The following is a 10,712-nucleotide window of genomic DNA, read 5'->3' on the forward strand; positions in this document are numbered from 1 at the left end:
CCAAGTCAGTGAATTTCAACAGTGCCCTCAGATACTCAGGAAACACACACACACACACACACACACACACACACACACACACTCCCTGGATGGGTTCTTGAACAAAGTGCACTCACTGTAACTAGACTTTAAATAAGTTTCCATTTTAAAATTTATTGTAAGACTCTAATAGGCTCCAATTATAATGGGGTCATCATGACCCTGTGGGTCTCCAGGTGTGGGTTCCAATTCAGCTTCAATATTCAGTAGACCTCAGTATATCTTCTCATTTCCCACTTCCCCAGGTACAGTCACTTGAGTGACTGGCTATAGGTGTCTATGAGGAAAGACTGGAGAATCTTCAGAGTGTATATTCCCGTTGGTACTATAGGGTTTTTCTCCCTAGATTTCCATGGGTCTGAAAATCAGTTCAGGTCTTAGAATTACACTAAGCATGATACGCTCTAGTTCCATCCATGTTGTTGCAAATGGCAAGATTTCATTTCTTTTGATGGCTGGGATCATAAACTTTTTTTTTTTATTAAATTGATTTACTTATTTTCAGAAAAACAATATTCATTATTTTTTCACCACACCCAGTGCTCCATGCAATCCGTGCCCTCTATAGTACCCACCACCTGGTACCCCAACCTCCCACCCTGCCGCCACTTCAAACCCCTCAGATTCATCAACTTTTTATCCCCCTGAAATGAGTACCTTCTTGTAGTCTGTCTCTTTATTCTTGTTTTTTTTTAATATAACAGATATTAAATAACATCCTTGTTCTCTTACCTTTATGGACACTGTACTACATTAATGATCTCAACTCCCCGGAGGTCAAATGCTATTGCCTGCTCTCTTGACCTTGTTGGTTATTATGATAATTGAAGATTCCTGGTTCTAGTTGTTAATGCAGGACCAAGTGGCCCCTCCTATTTTAGGAACTTATCATCTCCATGTATGTTAATGAGAAGGCTATGTAACATCATTCTACAGCTGGCCCTGACTTACAGAGGAGAATCACCACAGAACTTCTTTTGATCCTGGAATTACTTTCTCCAGTGCTTTCATGATGTTTTTGGCCAGTAATACATATCTTGAGCTGCCTTATGGAAGACAACTCACCAGATCTTCTAGTTTTACATCATGTATATCTTGCAACATGTTCATTTTCCTTAGCTTCTTTATTTCTTCCTTTGCCATCTATCAGAACAAAACTTAGGTATTTCTACTACACGGAGTATTGGCTGTGGTTTTTATCTCCCAGGCTTATAAGAACTATATACACAGTGAATTTGCCCTATCATCTCAGCTCATGGCCAGTGTGTTAAAGCCTGTATCTCAAGAAAGTATCACTCACTTTATATTTAAAGTTTTTATTACCTGGTCTTACACTTTGACCCCATTAATCAAGAATCCTAAAAGTCCAATCCTACAAATATTCTTCCTAGCTCCAGCTGATACTTGTAAACCTGCTTTAAAAATAAGCAAACATTACACAGCACTACCCATGATAAGTACAGTTGTCATCTTGTTACAAGGATATTTCAGTATTATTTATTATATTTCCTGACTGTACTTCTCATCCCCATGACTTATTTATAACTCTAAGTTTGTACCTCTTAATCTCCTTAGTTTATTTTATTGTCCCTCTACCAACCTCGCCTCTGGTAACTATTAGTTATTTTTCTCATAAATACAGAGAGATACTAGCCATTTTGACTGTTGTGAGGGGATATTTTATTGTGGTTTTGATTTGCATTTCCCTGATGATTCTTGATTTGGAGCATCTTCTCATGTGTTGGCCATTTGGATACCTTCTTTGAATAAATGTCTATTCAGATCTTGTGCACATTTTTAATTCAATTATTATATTTTGATGCTGAGTTGTAAGAGTTCTTTGTATATTTTATATATTTACCGTATTAACCCCTTTTCAGATATATCATTTGGAAATGCCTTCTCTCATTTAGTAGGTTGCCTTTTCATTTTGTCAATAGTTTCCTTTGCTGTGCCAAACTTTTTAGTTTAATTGTATTCCCAATTGTTTATTTTTGCCTTTGTTTCACATAGCTGGGGAGGCAGTTCTGGAAAAATATTGCTAAGGCTGATGCCCAAGAGTATACTGCCTGTGTTGTAAGAATTGTATGGTTTCCTGTCTTACATTCAAGCCTTTAATTCATTTTCAGTTCTTTTTCACGTATGGTATAAGAAAGTGGTCCAGTTTCATTCTTTTGCAGGTAGTTGTCCAGTTTTCTTGTTATCATTAATTGAAATGGTTGTCCTTTTATTATTTTATATTCCTGCCTGCATTGTCATATATTAATTGATCACATAAGTGTGGGTTCATATCTGGGCCCTCTGTTGTGTTCCATTGATCTAGGTGTTTGTTTTGTGCCAGTACTGTACTGTTTTGATTACTACAGCTTTGAAATATAGTTTAAAATTGGGGATTGTGCTACCTCCAGCGTTGTTCTTCCTTCTCAAGTTTGCCTTAGCTATTTGGGGTATCTTGTGGTTTCACAGAAATATTAGGATTATTTTAGTTCTGTGGAAATTAATAATGGCAGTTTTGTAGAGATTGCATTGAATCTGTAGATTGCTTTTGGTAGTATGGGTATTTTAACATTATTCTTCTAATCCACATGCATGCTAGGTATTTCCATTTATTTGTTATGTCTTCAGTTTCTTCCATTGGTGCCTCAATGTTTTTCAGAGTACAGGACCTTCACCACTTTGGTTAAATTTATTCCTATGTATTATTTTTTTTCCTTTTGAGTAATTGTAAATGGTATTGTTTTCTTAATTTTTCTATTTGGTATTTTGTTATTAGTACATAGAAATACAATAGATTTCTACCTATTTTGTATCCTGCAACTTTATTGAGGTTATCAGTTCTCATAGTTTTTTGGTGGGACCTTTGGGATTTTCTGTATATAGTATAATGTCATCCACAAATAGTGAACAGTTTATTTCTTCCTTACCAGTTTGGGTGCCTTTTATTTCTTTTGCTTGTCTGATTACTGTGGCTGGAACTTCCAGTATGGTGGTGAATAAAAGCGTCACAAGTAGATATCTGTGTCTTGTGCCATATCTTAGAGAAAAAACTTTGAGGATTCACCATTGAGTATGATGTTAGCTGTGGTTTTTTCATATGATCTTTATTATGTTGAGGTATGTTTACTTTATACTTGTTAGAAAGTTTTATCATGAATGGAGGTTGAACTTTGTCAAATGCTTTCTCTGCATCTATTTATATGATCACAGGATTTTTATCCTTCATTTTGTCAATGTAGTATATTACAGTGATTGATTTGTGGATATTGGACCATCCTTGCATTCCTAAAATAAATCTCACTGATCATGGTAAACTAGGCCTTTAAAAACCATATTGTTGAATATGGTTTGCTAATACTTTCTGAGGATTTTTGCATTTATATTCATCAGAGATATTGTTCTTTCGTTTTCTTTTTTCATAGTGTCTTTGGCTTAGGTATCAAAGTAATGATAACCTTGTAGAATGACTTAGGAAGAGTTTCTTTCTCTTCTGTTTTTAGGAATAGTTTGAGAAGGATAGCTATTTACTGTTCTTTAAATGTTTAGTAGGATTCTCCTGTGATGCCATCTAGTCCTGGGGTTCTTTTTTTTAATTTTTTATTTTTTATAAACATATATTTTTATCCCCAGGGGTACAGGTCTGTGAATCACCAGGTTTACACACTTCACAGCACTCACCAAAGCACATACCCTCCCCAATGTCCATAATCCCACCCCCTTCTCCCAACCTCCCTCCCCCCTGCAACCCTCAGTTTGTTTTGTGAGATTAAGAGTCATTTATGGTTTGTCTCCCTCCCAAATCCATCTTGTTTCATTGATTCTTCTTCTACCCACTTAAGCCCCCATGTTGCATCACCACTTCCTCATATCAGGGAGATCATATGATAGTTGTCTTTCTCCGCTTGACTTATTTCACTAAGCATGATACGCTCTAGCTCAATCCATGTTGTCGCAAATGGCAAGATTTCATTTCTTTTGATGGCTGCATAGTATTCCATTGTGTATATATACCACATCTTCTTGATCCATTCATTTGTTGATGGACATCTAGGTTCTTTCCACAGTTTGGCTATTGTGGACATTGCTGCTATAAACATTTGGGTGCACGTGCCCCTTTGGATCACTATGTTTGTATCTTTAGGGTAAATACCCAGTAGTGCTATTGCTGGGTCATAGGGCAGTTCTATTTTCAACATTTTGAGGAACCTCCATGCTGTTTTCCAGAGTGGCTGCACCAGCTTGCATTCCCACCAACAGTGTAGGAGGGTTCCCCTTTCTCCACATCCTCGCCAGCATCTGTCATTTCCTGACTTGTTGATTTTAGCCATTCTGACTGGTATGAGGTGATACCTCATTGTGGTTTTGATTTGTATTTTCCTGATGCCGAGTGATATGGAGCACTTTTTCATGTGTCTGTTGGCCATCTGGATGTCTTCTTTGCAGAAATGTCTGTTCATGTCCTCTGCCCATTTCTTGATTGGATTATTTGTTCTTTGGGTGTTGAGTTTGCTAAGTTCTTTATAGATTTTGGACACTAGTCCTTTATCTGATATGTCGTTTGTAAATATCTTCTCCCATTCTGTCAGTTGTCTTTTGATTTTATTAACTGTTTCCTTTGCTGTGCAAAAGCTTTTGATCTTGATGAAATCCCAATAGTTCATTTTTGCCCTTGCTTCCCTTGCCTTTGGCAATGTTCCTAGGAAGATGTTGCTGCGGCTGAGGTCGAAGAGGTTGCTGCCTGTGTTCTCCTCAAAGATTTTGATGGATTCCTTTTGCACATTGAGGTTCTTCATCCATTTTGAGTCTATTTTCATGTCTAATGAAAGAGGAGAGATCACAACTAACACCAAAGAAATACAAACTATTATAAGAACATACTATGAGCAACTCTACGCCAACAAATTTGACAATCTGGAAGAAATGGATGCATTCCTAGAAACATATAAACTACCACAACTGAACCAGGAATAAATAGAAAGCCTGAACAGACCCATAACCAGTAAGGAGATTGAAACAGTCATTAAAAATCTCCAAACAAACAAAAGCCCAGGGCCAGATGGCTTCCCAGGGGAATTCTACCAAACATTTAAAGAAGAACTAATTCCTATTCTCCTGAAACTGTTCCAAAAAATAGAAATGGAAGGAAAACTTGCAAACTCATTTTATGAGGCCAGCATCACCTTGATCCCAAAACCAGACAAGGATCCCATTAAAAAAGAGAGCTATAGACCAATATCCTTGATGAACACAGATGCGAAAATTCTCACCAAAATACTAGCCAATGGGATTCAACAGTACATTAAAAGGATTATTCACCACGACCAAGTGGCATTTATTCCAGGGCTGCAAGGTTGGTTCAATATTCGCAAATCAGTCAATGTGATACAACACATCAATAAAAGAAAGAACAAGAACCATATGATACTCTTAATAGATGCTGAAAAAGCATTTGATAAAGTACAGAATCCCTTCCTGATCAAAACTCTTCAAAGTGTAGGGATAGAGGGCACATACCTCAATATCATCAAAGCCATCTATGAAAAACCCACAGCAAATATCATTCTCAATGGAGAAAAACTGAAAGCTTTTCCGCTAAGGTCAGGAACACGGCAGGGATGTCCATTATCACCACTGCTATTCAACATAGTACTAGAGGTCAGCAATCAGACAACAAAAGGAAATTAAAGGCATCCAAATCTGCAAAGAAGAAGTCAAATCATCACTCTTCGCAGATGAAATGATACTATATGTGGAAAACCCAAAAGACTCCACTCCAAAACTGCTAGAACTTATACAGGAATTCAGTAAAGTGTCAGGATATAAAATCAATGCACAGAAATCAGCTGCATTTCTCTACACCAACAGCAAGACAGAAGAAAGAGAAATTAAGGAGTCAATCCCATTTACAATTGCACCCCAAACCATAAGATACCTAGGAATAAACCTAACCAAAGAGGCACAGAATCTATACTCAGAAAACTATAAAGTACTCATAAAAGAAATTGAGGAAGACACAAAGAAATGGAAAAATGTTCCATGCTCCTGGATTGGAAGAATAAATATTGTGAAAATGTCTATGCTACCTAAAGCAATCTACACATTTAATGCAATTCCTATCAAAGTACCATCCATCTTTTTCAAAGAAATGGAACAAATAATGCTAAAATTAACATGGAACCAGAAAAGACCTCGAATAGCCAAAGGGATATTGAAAAAGAAAGCCGAAGTTGGTGGCATCACAATTCCGGACTTCAAGCTCTATTACAATGCTGTCATCATCAAGACAGCATGGTACTGGCACAAAAACAGACACATAGATCAATGGAACAGAATAGAGATCCCAGAAATAGACCCTCAACTCTATGGTCAGCTCATCTTTGACAAAGCAGGAAAGAATGTCCAATGGAAAAAAGACAGCCTCTTCAATAAATGGTGCTGGGAAAATTGGACAGCCACATGTAGTCCTGGGTTTTGTTGTGAGTTTATGATTGCCAATTTAATTTCACTGCAAGTAATATGTTCAGGTTTTCTATTTCTCCTTGATTCAGTTTTGGGAGATTGTATGTTTCTAGAAATCTATCAATTTCTTCTAGGTTGCCCAGTTTGTTGGCATTTAATTTTTCAAAGTAGTATTTATATTTTTATGGTGTTGGTTGTAATTTCTCTTTCATTTCACATTTTGAGTCTCCTCTATTTTTTTTAAATTAATGAATCTGGTGAAAAGTTTGTCAATTTTATATTTTCAGGGCATCAGTTCTTAGTTTTATTGGTCTTTTCTATGATTATTTTTCACCTCCATTTCACTTATTTTCTGTCTAAGCTCTATTATTTCCTTCTTTTTTTCTAAATTTGAGGTTTGTTCTTTTTCTTCTTCCTTTAGGTGTAATGCAGCTAGTTCTTGAAATTCTTTACATATGTAGCCTCTTTCCTCAATTATCAGAACCAGTATATGCAGAGCTGAGTTATCCTAGGATTTAACACTATTTTTTGGTCTGGCAGCTTGGAAAGGTGATGGGGCATGGACCTAAATAGGCCACATACCACCTCCTGAGAGAGAGAATTGTGCGGTCTATTCCATTTCAAAAAATTGACTCTTCCAAGGGAAGTGTTGGCTATCAGCACAAGCATAGGAGGTCTTGGTGAAGATATGTGGTTGTAACATCAACATCCCTAGGAGCATCCATCCTTATAAACTTTTCTGAGTTTTCAGGATCATAGCTTTTCCTACCAATGCCTTCTTCTTTGCATAATAAACCTGCCTTGACTGAGCATTCAAATGTTTTTTACAGCTCTATGACTTCTAGCAATTATGTTTTTTATTTATTGATTTTTATTTATTTTCAGCATAACAGTAATCATTATTTTTGCAACACACCCAGTGCTCCATGCAATCCATGCCCTCTATAATACCCACCACCTGGTTCCCCCAACCTCCCAACCCCCTGCCACTTCAAACCCCTCAGATTGTTTTTCAGAGTCCATAGTCTCTCATGGTTCACCTCCCCTTCCAATTTCTCCCAACTCCCTTCTCCTCTCTAATTCTCCATGTCCTCCATGCTATTTGTTATGCTCCACAAATAAGTGAAACCATATGATAATTGACTCTCTCTGCTTGACTTCTTTCACTCAGCATAATCTCTTCCAGTCCCGTCCATGTTGCTACAAAAGTTGGGTATTCATCCTTTCTGATGGAGGCATAATACTCCATAGTGTATATGGACAACATCTTCCTTATCCATTGAAAAGCATCTTGGTTCTTTCCACAGTTTGGCGACCATGGCCATTGCTGCTATAAACATTGGGGTACAGATGGCCCTTCTTTTCACTACATCTCTATCTTTGGATAAATACCCAATTGCACTACTGCAATTGCAAGGTCATAGGGAAGTTCTATTTTTAATTTCTTGAGGAATCTCCACACTGTTCTCCAAAGAGGCTGCACCAACTTGCATTCCCACCAACAGTGTAAGAGGGTTTGTTCCCCTTTCTCCACATCTCGTCCAACACATGTTGTTTCCTGTCTTGCTAATTTTGGCCATTCTAACTGGTGTAAGGTGATATCTCAATGTGGTTTTAATTTGAATCTCCCTGATGACTAGTGATGATGAACATTTTTTCATGTGTCTGATAGCAATTAAGTTTTTAATCTGCCATTCAGTTGCCTGCATCCTTCCACTATAGCTGACGAGGGCTTCTTTATATGTTGCTTCAGAAGCTCTCTAGTTGTTATTTACCCATTATCAACATTGATTATCATGTTTCTCCTATAGAGCATCAATACAATTTAACAATAATCTTCTATTTCCTCCCTTCACATAAGCATCATTTTCTGCATCCTACTCAAAATGGCTGCATCTATCACACCTATCACATTACCCACTTCTGAACAGAAGTCAGGCATTTGATATCTACCGAACTGTAATTTGTTGATGATTGTCCTTTTCTAATTCAGCCATCCATATCATATCCAAATATCAACATTAAATCAGAGTTGGGAGTGATAGTCCATGGTGCGCTTGCAATGAAACAAGAAACCAAGTCCTTTCAAAATTGACTTGTGGGTTATATGTCAGCTCTTCAGAAGAGACTGTTATTGAACCAGAATATGGTAACTGAGGCAAAAAATATACAATCTACTGAAAGCATCTCAGCATTCTCCTTGAAGTATATTACAAGTTATATCTGAATGTTTCAAGTAAATTAGAGTTCACAGTGTGAGTCTAGGATAGTTTTCTGTGGAGACAGGTATATCTGAGTTTTTACAGATTTCCTATGCTGTCACAGGTCTTCAGTTCATATTTAGAATGCAGTCAGGAGTACCTGAGGTCAGGGTGAGGGTTCAGAAGACCTTGCTGGTCAGAATCAGTAGCATGCTATGTGTATTTAAGAAATCTTCCCAGCAGTGATCTCCCTAAAGAAGAAGAAAACAAGGTCATAGCTGGGGAGCTTTCTCACATATAGTTAAGTGCCTGATGGTATTAAAATTCAGATGTGTATGGCTCCAAAATTGATGTCCTTAACTTGTACTATGTTATGGTATAAAAAAGTAAGATTTTTTTTTCTACTTAGAAAGTGCCAAAAAGGTAACCCCCAAAACAAGTGATGAACTCACAATCCCAGATATAGAAATTTATGAGTTGTGAGAATATCAACAGTCGTAGACAATTCAAATTCCTGAGAACTTGGGATATTTTTTCTGAAGTACAGAGCTATGAAATGAAAGAGCTTTATGACCATCAGAGTTGATCTGTCCTTCTCTAGATGCTAATGGCTTTAATCACTCACAGTGGTGATTCTTACCATTTAATAAAATTCAGGGCAGTTGGAGTATGTCTGGCTATGGGTTAGAACAAAAATCTATTAAGCTGAATACCAAAATTGAGCCATTTTTCCTCACATAAAGAATGAGGCTTATAGACATCCAAATACAGTACAAAGTAAAGGTTATGTTGAAAAATTCAGATTAGATGGGTATGATGAAGAAAAGAGGTTCAGCTTAATTACTTTGTCAAGGGTAGAAATTGCAACTCAATCTCAGTGATCCATAAGGGAAGAGTAAATTAGACAAAAGGAATTATATAAATAGATTTCTGTATGTGAAGAAAATAATTAACGAGAGCAATTATAGGATACAATCCTAAATTATTAAGGGTTTAACACAATAAAGGCCCCATTATCTCTCATATCACAGTCCATGAAGTTGTTAGGCATTTGGTCTTCTGCGTGGTGACTGATGTGTCAGACTGCCTCGGTCTAGGGGTTCTGGCATGACCCAAGGCTGTCTCTAAAATCTCTGTTTTACCTGTCCAATGAATAAGCAAGGAGAAAAAGTTATTTAGACAATCTTACAGACTCTTACACTCCAGAATATTCCTCAGAAGAGCAAAAAAAAAAAAAAAAACTCTACCCAGGACAATGTAAGCCTAGTAATCTTGCAGATGAACTACCTCCTCTCCCAAAGTTTCCATACAGTATAACTTTTTAAATTTTTCCCCACAGGTCTTTTATTGATTTTGATAATAAGAAAATATGAGTATAGGTGAATTCAGAACAGAATAAGAATAAGTGATTAATCTTTATGTCCTGGAGCCAAAATGTGCCTAGTTCATTTGTGTCCTTAAAGAGAACTCTGATTTTATAGAATGGAGTGGTATCATCTAAGGTAGAATTCTGCAGTTCTCAGTACCCAAGGATCTCATTAGGAAGAAAAAAATGCCAGTTGAGATTATTGAAAAATGAAATGATGCATCAAAAATATTTAGCACAATATCTAGCCTATACTAAAAAAAAAGTACTCAAAAATGTACTTTTCTTTTACTATTAGCTATCAATACTTTACATAAGAAAATATATAGCAAGTATTACTGTTTTAATTAACGTGTATTGTTTATATTAGTTTTCTATTGGCTGTCACTTTCTTTTTGGCTTCTGGCTGCATTACCCTGATCACTCTCTCTCTTTACGTTACCTTGTTTTCTGTGTGACCATCAAATATCCCCCATCTACCTCTTAAAAGGACACTGGTGATAACATAGAAAGCCCATACAGATAACCCACTATCATCTACTCATCACAAGATCCTTAAACACCTCCACAAAGACAGTCTTTTCAAACTCTACAGTATTTATAGGTTTTACAGGTTAGGAGCTGATATCTTTGGGGAATATTTTTCAGCC

This window comes from Mustela nivalis (genome assembly GCF_964662115.1).
Source record: "Mustela nivalis genome assembly, chromosome: 9".
NCBI lineage: Eukaryota > Metazoa > Chordata > Mammalia > Carnivora > Mustelidae > Mustela > Mustela nivalis.